The sequence below is a fragment of the Amborella trichopoda genome, chromosome 4 (genome assembly GCF_054954075.1).
Source record: "Amborella trichopoda isolate Santa Cruz 75 chromosome 4, AtrichopodaSantaCruz75HAP2 v2.0, whole genome shotgun sequence".
NCBI lineage: Eukaryota > Viridiplantae > Streptophyta > Magnoliopsida > Amborellales > Amborellaceae > Amborella > Amborella trichopoda.
The window spans coordinates 9,721,716-9,734,621 of NC_142339.1; positions in this window are offsets into that span (position 1 = coordinate 9,721,716).

Consider the following 12,906-nt stretch of genomic DNA (forward strand, 5'->3'; position numbering starts at 1 on the left):
ACCCTTGGTAAAGAAGCAACAAAAACAATGGAGAACCAAGGTCTCACAATTCAGAATGTCAGTTTTGGTGAGATTTATCAATTTGTCCTTCATGCTTTAGAAAGGTTATGTAACGAAGTTGAATTTGTGAAGTTATGTAACCAAGTTGAATTTGTGAAGCAGATGAAAAAGAATAAACATCTCCTAGGCAAATATTGTGACAAACCTCATTTGAAGATCAAGTGTGAACAAGAAAAACAATGCGTTTGTCCTCCCTTTGGAAAAAAGAAGAAGTCTGAGCAAAAGAGAAAAAGAAGAAATTTAAGAGATTTAAATATCTTCGCAGATCCAGATTTCGAAAAAACAGGAAAAAAGGAGATCGTTGTTATGTTTGTGGAAAAAAAATGACACTTTGCAAAAGATTGCCCGAACCAGAAAAAGAAAAAGAAAATCATTAATCTGTTATCCCAAGTCCTAAATGAAGACATTGAAGATGATTTAGAGTCAGTATTTTATCTTGATGATGAGCAAAATGATGAAACATTGATATCGATTTCATATGCAGATGATTTTGAACTCAATGAGATAAGCAATACTCCTGAGATACTGTCTCTACAACCTGAAATTCCTAAAATACACAGGATACCTTTCCAACCTTCCCCCATAGCCCTTGTTCAAATCCTCCATGAACAATATTCCAAACCTTTGACAATCCAAGCCTTTTTTGATACTGGTGCATCTGCTAGCATTCTTAAACTTGATTTGCTACCAAAACAATTTTGGGAAACTTGCAATCAAACTTTTTGAGCTGCTAAGGGAGAAAAATTTACCATCACCCAAATTAGTAAACCAATCCTCATCAAACTATTTCCAAAAGTTGTTATCCAACATAAACTCTTAGGATCTTATTTACCGAATAAAGACCTCCTATTAGGATTTGATGTTTTACACCAAGTAAAACTTCAATGGACCTCCAAAGGCCTTCATTTTAGAAATATGACCTTATCCTAGATTGTTAATCTAGATCAAACCCATACCTTAGAAACTGTTCGACAAAAGATCATATCTTATTGTTGTTCAAATTCCCATTCTGAATTCCTTAAAAAATGCACCAACCCACTTTGGAGAAACAAAAACTTTTATGTCAAACTCCCTTTCAAAAAGAATGAAGACATCAACGCTACAAAAGCCTCCCACAGAGGATTAAATCCTGATTTGTTAGAACAAGTCAAGCAAGAAATTCATGATCTGATTAAAGAAGGATTAATTGAATCAACTAGTTCTCCCTGGGCATATGAAGCCTTTTATGTCAATAAAAGAGCAGAACAAACCCGAGGAAAACTTAGATTAGTCATCAACTATCAACCATTGAATACCTTTCTTGCAGATTATAAGTTTCCATTGTCCAACCAGATTAGCTTATTTTCTCAAATATCTCATGCTCATATATTTTCAAAATTTGATTTAAAGTCACGATTTTGACAGATAGGCATACATCCAGATGATAGACCAAAAACAGCCTTTTGGCTTCCAAATTACCACTTTCAATAGACTGTTATACCCTTTGGTTTGAAAAATGCACCCACTTATTTTCAAAAGGTTTTAACCACTATTTTCGAACCAATCTTGACACAAGCTTTGATATATATAGATGACATTCTACTATTCTCTCTTGATCTTGAAAGTCATGTCAATCTATTGGATAAGTTTTATTCCCTTTGCTGTAAATACGGTATCATGCTCTCCGAAAAAAAGTGTCTTTGCTACTACTGAAATAGATTTTCTTTGTATGCATTTCCATAATGGTATGTACAGATTACAACCCCAAATAGCTAAACATCTTTTAGATTTTCCTGGTACTTTGACCTCAATAAAACAAATCCAGTAATTCCTAGGCATTGTAAATTACATGTCCCCTTTTATTCCTAAGCTTTTTTTGTTTACCAATCCCCTTTATCTTCTGTTAAAGAAAAAAGCACCACCATGGAAACAAAAACAGATTGAGTGTGTTCAGGAGCTCAAAAGATTATCTCAAAACTTACCTTCTTTAAAAATACCTTCCAATGGAAAAGAGTTTTGCAAACTGACGCATCAAGATGAGTTTTGGGCTTGTATTTTGCTTGAGCAGATTAAAAAAGACAGGATGATTTGTGGCTATAAAAGTGGAAAATTTAAACAGGTAGAAATGCATTATCATTCCACTTTTAAAGAAATACCGGCTGTCAAACGAGGAATTGAAAATTTCCAATTTCATCTTATTGGCCATAATTTTCATGTAGAAATGGATTTGTCTGCTTTCCCCAACATGTTAAAATTTAAAAACGAAATACTTCCAAATCCTCAATTACTGAGATGGTCAAATTGGTTTTCGCAATAGAACTTTGAATACAAACAAATCTTTGGGAAAAATAATGTTTTTGCAGACATGTTTTCAAGGAAAAAGTTTTCAGACCAGCTGCTTCTCCCAGCAATTCCTTTTTTAGGTGCCATCATCAGCATTGATGATAATGAACAAGACCTCCCTGATGAAATTTATGAAGTAATCCTCAGAAAAACTATGGATTCAAGGAATGATCTAATGCAACAGAAAATGCATGAAATAATGCTAAGAAACCATGGAGATTGTTTTCAAGGAATTCGATGCCATCCAAACTACCCGTTCCTATCCTTATTCCTGACTAGACATTACTATAATATGTCAAAAGAAGTCATTTGCTTTCTTTGGTATCTTATCCAAAACCACCATATATGTTTTATCTTCCATGTAAAAAAACTTTTATCCTACCTTAGACATTGTCATTTCTTCAATGGAATAATTACCAACATCCCAATCCTCGAGCTTTAAACTTTTATAGATTTTTTATAAAGCATTACCATTATAACCAGTGGTTTGAATCGTTTGGACATCCTCATAAACCTTATATCATTATAGCCTTCCACCAAGATCTTAATCCCCATGTTTATTTTGAACATACTTAGATTACCCAATACCCCATTATTGAAACCATTGAATGGTATGATTCTAATCTTTTAAGTTTCTGGCTATTTCAAACTGATTTATGGAAAAAATTAAATATCACCATGTGTTATATTAACAGAATCAAAGATCATCATGTGTTATATTAACAAAATCAAAGATCATCATGTGTTATATTAACAAAATCAAAGATCATCATGTGTTATATTAACAGAATCCAGCCAGAATGGATTCTTTTAAATGTTTATACAAGGAATACAATATGGACTGATGAAACCCCCAGAGAAGCAGCTTTACTATATCAACTTCATTTATAGCTGGCAGACCAACCTCCTTCTGGAGAACCAGAAGATAGTTCAAGTGATGATACTTATACTGAACCATCTCATAGCCCTCCTTCATCATCAAGTTATAACTCAGATGGATACCCTTATGATCTTTATCCTGACACTGATTGAGGATGAAGCCACATTGCGTATGAAGCCGCACCTGCACTGTTGAAGATAAAGCCACATGAAGCTGCACTTGCACTATAGCTTATTATTTTGTCAGCAGACACTATAGCTTACTATTTGTCGGCAGACACTGTAGCTTACTATATTTGTCGGCAGGCACTGTAGCTCACTATTTCGTCGGCAAGCACTGTTCATCAGCTTTTCACTGTTCATGTCGGGACACCTGGCACTGTTTGTTGGCCACCGACTACTGTAGACCACCTTTTCACTATACATAATGCCACCTGTCCAGGTCAGCTGTACTTTTTTTATTTTTGTTTGGAATCCGCCTTTCTTGTCCGGGGTCTATAAATACCCCTTCATGGCATTTGTAATGGCCAGAGTGCTTCTAGAGCCTCTCAGCCTTAGTTTTCTTTTGTGTTCTTTACTTCTTTACTTCCTGCCTTATTTTCTTCCTTGCTTATGTTTTCCGTTGTGATTTTCTTTTATACTTGGAAGATCTTTCTATCCCTTGTATGATTTTGTAATTTCTGGTATGCATGTTTAAGTATTGTCTGATCTTTTGTCTATTTCTGATCTACTTCTTATCTTACTTCTGATCTTACTGAGTCTTTTTGTTTTTCTAGTTCTCTATATCTCATTCTAGCAGACAAATGAGATGATCCTTACCTCATGTCTATTTAATCCATACTTGTGAGCAAACTTAGGAATCTAGTCACTGTCTTTAATATTTGAATTTGCATTGATAAGACATCCATAGAAGCATTTATTTATCCTTGGTTCTGAAGCATAGCTTATTGACATTTGCTATAAACAAAATATGTTCTTTCCTACAATGTATCAAACTACTTTACCCTTCTTCCAATGGTCTATTCTTATCTGGTTGTCCTGTTAGAGGTTTCTGGCATCCATCTCAAAGATCTTCTTCCACTGATTGATTTTCCTTTTTGATATGTCTCAAACTCAGCTCCATTGATAATTCGAAACATGCTAGATCATCCACCTTTTAACAATTGTATTAACCTTTTAGAAATTCCAAAAAACTATGATGGCACAAAACTTGTATACAGCCTTCTATTATAGATAAGATGGAATTTGCTCCCATGCATGAATGTTTCCATTAGAAGGGAGAGTAGATGAACTTTGTGTTCTACGTGGAGGAATGCTTATATGTGAGAGTGTCTTGTGAAATTTCAAGGGCTAGTTAGGAACAATGGGGCAGAACTATGTTGTTCAAGAACTTCATTACCATTCATATTGTGATCGTTCTCTAATAATCCAAAATTTTTTTTTTTTTTCCTCCCCTCCCTCGTCCCTCCTCACTCCCCCCCCCCCCCCCCCCCCCCCCCCCCCCCCCCCCCTTGCGCCCTCCCCCACCCCAACCCCCACCCCCACCCCCACCCCAGCCCCGGGGTCAAGCTCTATATATGCGGGGTGTTTATGGTAGAAAACTTCAAGTTGTTGACTAGTATCCATTCAGACCAGCTTTTCTATTCACTGTCACTAATTGGTGTTTCCTGATCTTGAATTTCCATTTGTAAATTGCAACTAGTTCTAATACTTTACTCATGAATTTGTATTAGAACAATATTTGCAAGGGGTGCAATCTGTTCAACCAGCAAATTGAATGAATATTTTCTAACATTTGTTTTGGTTGAAGTGGCTTAGCCTTGGTTGTTGAGACTTTTTAATGGCCAATCTTATGCTCTTTATGCCTAACTCATGGTTTACTTTCGATTTTTAATAGTCAAGGCCAAAGTCTCAACATGTAATGAAAAAAAATGGAAAGTAGATAATTGTATACTGCATTCGATGGTGTCAATGAGATATCTTATTTCTAAAACAATGACTTTCCTCTGTACATATAGTGGATGTAACTATGAAGCTCTTTGTGTGCAAGATGTTTATCATGAAAAACTCTGAATATGGTATCCATGAGGATTCACAGAACAAGGCTAGTGGAGGAAGAGAGTGGGGGCTAATAAGAATGATCAGTCAGTGAGGGACTTGGTGATGGTCCACTTTAAGAATGCATTGCTCACATTAGGTTTTAGCTTGGGTTTTATAAACAGTGATGTTTTTTAAACTCTCTTTTAATGAATGGAAATGAAATGAAATTGAATTTCATTTTTTGGACATGTACGTATTAATTTATTTAGCTTCTTTAAATCTATTTGAATGTTAATCTTTAAAAAGTGTGTTCCATACTCTAAGGTGGAAGGGTTGTTATTTCTTTACTCCAGGGTGAATGAAACACACAATTTCAGCATCAATGGTTCCTCTCATGCTTTATGATGCAATCTTTTTTAACATTGTGCTAATCTCTGTGGACTTTGGCGCAAGGATGGGTGCATATAAAGATTAAGAGAGAGAGAGAGAGAGAGAGAGAGAGAGAGCATTGTAAGATTGATAATTATATATATATATATATATATATATATATATATATATATGGAAGATGCTACGGTATGCTGATTCGTGTACCGCTACAGTAAACGCTGAACGACTCAGATAGAATCTGGGCCGATCTGACGATCACGGATGCCTGGTAGTGTTTTATTTTTCATTTTTTTCTACAAAGCAGAATGATCTAAAATTTGAAACATGTATTCATAAAAAATAAGAGAATCTACAAAAAATATCAAAAAAATATTTTATATGCAATAAATTGACCAAAATACCCCTTAAAAATTTCAAGGGTATTTTGATCAATTTAGTTTTTGCTAATTATTTTTATATATTTTTATTAAGTGTGTCTCACTAAGATGTACACAAGTTTCAAATTTAAGATCATTCTGATTTCTAAAAAAAACATTAAAATTCAAATACTCTAGGACAACCGTGACTGTCAAATCGGCCCAAATTCGATCTGGGCTATTGGGCGTTTACTGTAGCGGTAAGCACATGGGTGTACAAGAACTTTATATATATATATATATATATATATATATATATATATATATATATATATATACCTAATCCATTTTTCACGTCTTCATTAGGTGGGAAAAAAATAATAAAAAATTATATATAGTTGGATCTAATGATTTGAGCCATCCAATTTGTTAGTCCAGATAGGTAATTTTCAAGATATCCTATTCATTGGATTAGTATTAGGGCATTCTCAACAATATCCATAATTACAATTCAATGTTAAAAATAAGTTAATTATAAGATGCTTGATTTCCAAACAGGTTACCAAATGTAAGAAAATAATTTCATTAGTGAAATTTAACAGTGTTCCCAAACATGAGAAAAAGGAGTATGATAAAACTAAATCATAGAAATTATTTCATAAGAAATTAGTTTACTCAAAGAAAACTTCTTCTTTTTTTGACAATGTTCCATAATTTTATTAATTAAAGAAGATTACAAGGAATTCAAGCACTAACACCATCCAAAATAACCAGGGCCTATAAAGAAGCTTATCTCTTAGCCAAGGAGTCGGCCACATCGTTACCTTACCTATGAACATATTTGAAAGTAACATTCATACTATGAATCATATCCATAATCTCCATCCACTCCGATCTCAATTTCCACAGATAAGGTTGCACTAATTGATAACACATTCAAATAGTCGCTCTCAACAGTACAAGAAATTTGGATATCCTGCTCTTTGGTAATTTTCAGCCTTTGTAACACCGCTAACAACTCTGCTTCGTTAACATTTTTTACTCCACATGGACTTGCAAAACAAAAAATAATATCGCCAAGATGATTCCTCACAACTCCCCCCACTCCAGCTTGTCTTAGGTTGCATAATGAGCTATTATCACAATTTAACTTAATACTACGTACCACCTGGGCTTCCCAACGCCCTTTGTGTCTCTTCTTCACAACTGAAAAAATATTAATAACGTTCACTTCCATATTAACTTTAGATACGCTGAAACCTTCCTCTATAATCGAGAACCAACTCTCAACTCCATAAGGTATGTTGTATCCACTTTTTTATCATGTCGTTTTCCATTATCAAGCCATCAAAAAAGCGCCTATTCCTTTCTAACCAGATCTTCCAAATGACAACAACCCTACCAATCTGAAAAATCAAACTCCCCACCTTTGGTAGCCCATCAAGGGACATTGGTTCAATTATGTAGGTATGGCTTTGAGGCAAAGAAAAAACAATACACAATTTGTTGAAAAACAAACACCAAATATCATAAGTAAAAAGACAATAGAAAAATAAATGATCTCCACTCTGATCACACTCCTTACAAAATATATAAATGTTTGTAATAATTCTGCCCCTTTACATTAACTTATCAATTGTCAATGTTTTCCCTTGAAATAACACCAAAAGGAATACTTGAACTTTTTGTGGAATTTTCTATGACCATATCTTACGCAATTCCACATAATCCTGTCATGAAACAAAAGATTATAAGCAAATTTCACAAAAAATACCCCATTACTCTCAACCTTCCATACAAACTTATCCTCAAAACTTTGGAATAATTTAACATTTTCTAGCAAATTCAGCAATTTCGTCATCTGCCTTATAAACTCATCATTTACTCTGTTATACAAATAATTGACATCCCAACTCTCCCTCTCCCTTATGAATACCTCATTATCTCTACCCATAGGATTAGCTGATGCGTTAAAAATCAAAGAGAAATAATATTTCAAAGGTGCTTCTAACCACTTACCATGCCAAAAAGGGACCTTATCGCCACCCCCGATCTCCCATATAGAATAACTGATCATGAAACTTCTACTTTGCAAAATACTTTTCCGTACCATAGACTGTGTCCTGGAACCCCTATTATTACCCAATCATAATTTGTTCCTATTCTCCCCATACTTTGCCTTTATAATGTCCTTCCAAAGAGTTCCCTCATCATCCATCAACCTCCACCACCATTTTGCCAATAGAGCTTGATTAGCAAACTTTAACTTTCTTACACACAAGCCACGTACAAACTCTTTCCCATCTCACTAGATGATATTTATTCCCAAACTCATATGAACCCCATAAGAAGCTCCTTATAAGAAACTGAGACTGGCGTCAGTAATATGGACATTTGGAATACAAGCAAATCAGACAATGAAGATTTAATAAGAGTTGTTCTTCCTCTAAGAGATAGGTCTTTTGATTTCCACAAATCCAACTTAGAGTGCATCCTTTGTAACACCGGGTCCTAAACCGACTTGGGCAATCTACGATCTGAAATAGGAAGCTCCAAATACTTAATCGGAAATTCATCTACTTTACATCGCAAAAGATCCGCTACCCCTATAATCGAAGTTTTCACAAAATTAACCTTGAGACCAAGACCCACTTCACTGTGAAGAGTCTCGGGTTTCTCTTAAGAGACTCCATGTCCATTAATCATATGAATATCCAGACTTGGCTTTTATAGACAAATTTGATCAGAAAATATAGAAATAAATCACAATTTCCTTATACTTTACCCAGACTTACCATAAATACAAGATATTCTATCTATCCTTCCTAAATATACATATTATAATATATACCTTCCATATTAATCAGGTATACAATATATATTTTCCTTTCACACTCCCCTCAAACTCAAGATGCTACAAGAGAGATCAGCTGGAGTTTGAACACTAATTGGGGAAATGAGCAGTTGGAACTTCAAGTGTATAGCATGACCAGTAGATGCAGTGGTTGTCATGCTCAGATTGCTTGATCAACAAGTACATAAAGCAGCGATGGATCAACAATCCTCAGGAACATATGACCTCAAGAACTGAGGGCCACATCAGAGTAGGCTCGATCAATCAAACAAAAATTCCATAGAGAAAAACAAATTAGAGAGTCGAAAATGACTCAGCAGAGAGGCAGATCCGCGACTTGGAACACGATTTAGTAGAGAGTCGAAACATAATTCGATAGACATTGCACTGACTGGGTGAGCAACATACTCGTTTTGAAAATCGACGACAATGCTTCAGGGATGAGGAATGGATAAAGTTAAGATTAATCTGGCTCCAATATCAGGTGAAGAGTCTCATGTTTCTCTGAAGACACTCAATGTCTATTAATCATATGAATATACAGACTTGTCTTTAATAAACAAATTACAGATCAGAAAATATAGAAATAAATCACAGTTTTCTATACTATGCCTAGACTTACCATAAATACAAGATATTGTATCGACCCTTCCTAAATATACAAATTACAAAATATACTTTCCATATTAACTAGGTATACAATATATACTTTCCTTTCACATTCACAACAAATCAACATTCTCCTAATATTAAAAAATTGATCTACAGAAACATCACAAAACAGAAGAGTCATCAACATATTGTAGATGCCTAATCTGCCGACTATTGATCGTCTCTTTAAATCCATTAAAACGATTCTTATTCGCCACATTCATAATACATCGACTAAGAGCCTCCCCCATAATACTAAAAAGTAATGGGGACAAAGGAGCATATTGTCTCAACTTCCTAAATACTTTAAGAAAACCTTTTAGACTCCCTTCCACTATAATAGAGAAATGAATGCTCAACAAACAATTATTGATCCATCGACACAATTTCTCCCCAAACCCAATGCATTTCAGAACTTCCAATAGCACATTCTAATCCACCCGATCATAGGACTTTTCCAAATCCAACTTTATCAAAACACTTGGCCCACTCCTCAGACTTTTGAATGGATACACTCCTAAGCGATGAGAACCCCATCAGTAATAATTCACCCATGAATGAAAGCCGACTGAGGACCCATAACCACTTTATTCAACACTCATTTCAATCTATCAGCCAAATTTTTTGCAGTGATCGTATATAAGCTCGCCAACAAACTGATAGGATGAATATCTGACATCCCCGAGATAGAACTTTTCTTTTGAATCAATGTTATATAGGTTGAGTTTATCGCTTTCCTCAAACAACCTCTAGCAAGAAATTCATTTACCATAATCATTAAATCTATTTTCACTACATTCCGAATTTTTTGAAAAAACCTCAGAGGAAAGCCATCAAGTCCTGGAGCCCTATCTTCAGGCAGAGAAAAGAAAACCATTTCACGCGAACCAAACATGACCTAGAATATTGCATCTTCTTTCCCATCTAAATTTCTCGAAATATCATTTTCTTCCTTCAAAACCCGTCTCTTCACATAAAATAAACAAGAGATAAGAAAATAGGATCTAGAGAGTTAGAGGAGTGGTCTTAGTTTATCCAAAAAAAAATTTAAAAAAAAGAAGAAAAGCATTTTACATATTATTGGGTGGACTCCACCTAAGTCTATGACTTTCCTTTCCGAATAATAAAGCACATCCAACAAAGCAGTTTGTGTCTGAGCAGACTAATAAATTGTTGAATTTAAGAAGTACCTAAATTTTAGGATTTAAAAAAGAAGAAGAAGAAGAAGACCTTAATGGTGTGGTTTGTATAACAACTGTAAACAATCTAAGTAAAGTGTACCTCTAAATCTTGCTATAAGACGCAGTTCTGGTATCGAAAACCCTTATGATGACCTAAAAAACTATTTTCTACTTGAGTTATGAAATTTAAAACTAAAAAAATAGTATATATTAAATAGATCTTTAAAAACTGAAAAGGTTTTAGAATATGGACTATGTAGATAATATGCCATAAGATGTACAACTTTTTACAACTTGCAATCTTCTTCTTTAATATATATGCATATCGAGGTGGAGATGATCATTTCTAGGGGACTTCACCGCCAGAACAACCTCTTTGACCAGATTCTTGAGGTGCATCTTGTTTCTACACTATAAAGTTGAGGCTTTATATAAATTTTTTAATCTATAATATATCCAATTTTATTTAATAAAATATATGTAAAAATATCTTTCATCCATCCATTCACTTTCTCACATGCAATTTAAATAAAATTAATTTTTTAATATAATAATATATGGACTTGGTTTCTATGCGCCCAAGCCCGCATATGTTGAAATGCAGACCTCTTAATAAATCTAATTTTGAGATGGATTTTAATACTTAATTTTTAAAAACATGTAATCTCTAATATGGAGATCATAAATATGAATAAATTTTAAAAACTTGAAATAATAATTCTAGTAAGGAAACATTTAGACCAATAGTTTTTATTGTTTTCAGATGGAACACCTACTTGCATCCATCTTTAAGATGGATGCTTTATATTTTCTAGACCGTATATGTAGAAATGCGGTCTAGCCCGCATGAAAAAAATTTCCATAATATATTTAGATAAGGGCAATGATTTCATGCAACATAGTAATATAATGCAACAACCTTAAAAAACCATCTTATGACTATTTGTTTGATCCATAAATAGAAATATACTCTTTTCATTCTAATGAACAATCACAAAATAAGAAAATTTGAAAACACAACCTAGAAAGTATGTTTTTAGCCCAATTTAACATAGGCCGTTCATTTTGGTGAGATGTTTAGATCTAAGCCTTAGAAAAATTTTTTCATTTCCAATTTTTTTAGATTGATTTATTATCGTTAGATGAACAATGTTAAAAAATAAAAAAATGATTTTGAGTTTATAAAGGCTAATATCTTGAAATTCACATAATGAATGGTCTAGATTCGTTTTTGGAGGGGACTCATTTTGACCATATTTTTTTTTTTTTTGGGATTGATTATGGAGATGAAGAGAGTGTGTGTACAAAATCTGGGGTCATACAAATACTACAAACATGGTTTTCTAGAAGTGTCGTTGCCTTATACTAGTGCAAGTTTAATAGAGGATTGGACGTCCAAAATTTGGTGTCAAAATAGTTTATAGAAAAAATGGACAGTTGGACGTGACCTTGTAATTGGGGCAATCTTAACCCTTCATTCAAAATGGACGGTTAGATAAAGGGAAGTATATAAGTTTTATGTTGTAGGGGAAGCATAGAAAGCTTGCCCATATATATATATATATATATATATGAAGATACCCCAAAACGCCTATAAACGAAAATGAATAGTGATTTCACCTACTTTCATCACCATCCAAACTGCATCATATGGTCACAATTGTTCGGTAGTATTTCAATTTTTATTTTATTTTTACTAATCGGAATGATCTGAAATTTGGAGAGTGGGTACATCTTAGTGATGTGCACTTAATAAAAATATGAAAAAAAATAAGTTATAAAATATAAATGGACCAAAATACCCCAATAATTCGGGGGTATTTTGGTTAATTTATATTTTACGAATTATTTTTTTCATATTTTTATTAGGTACACATCACAAAGATGTACACACGTTCCAAATTACAAGTAATTTGGATTTGTAAAAAAAAAATTGAAAATTAAAATACAATCAGACTGTGACCGTGCAATGAAGTTTAGATGGTGACGAGTGTATGCGAAATTACTGTTTATTTTCACCTATAGGTGTTGGGAAGATTTTTCTACACACATACACACACACACACACACACACACACATATATATATATATATATATATATATGGAAGATGTTAGGGTGAGTCCACTAGCTTACAGAATAATATAAGCCCAATAGCCCAAATTGAATCTGGG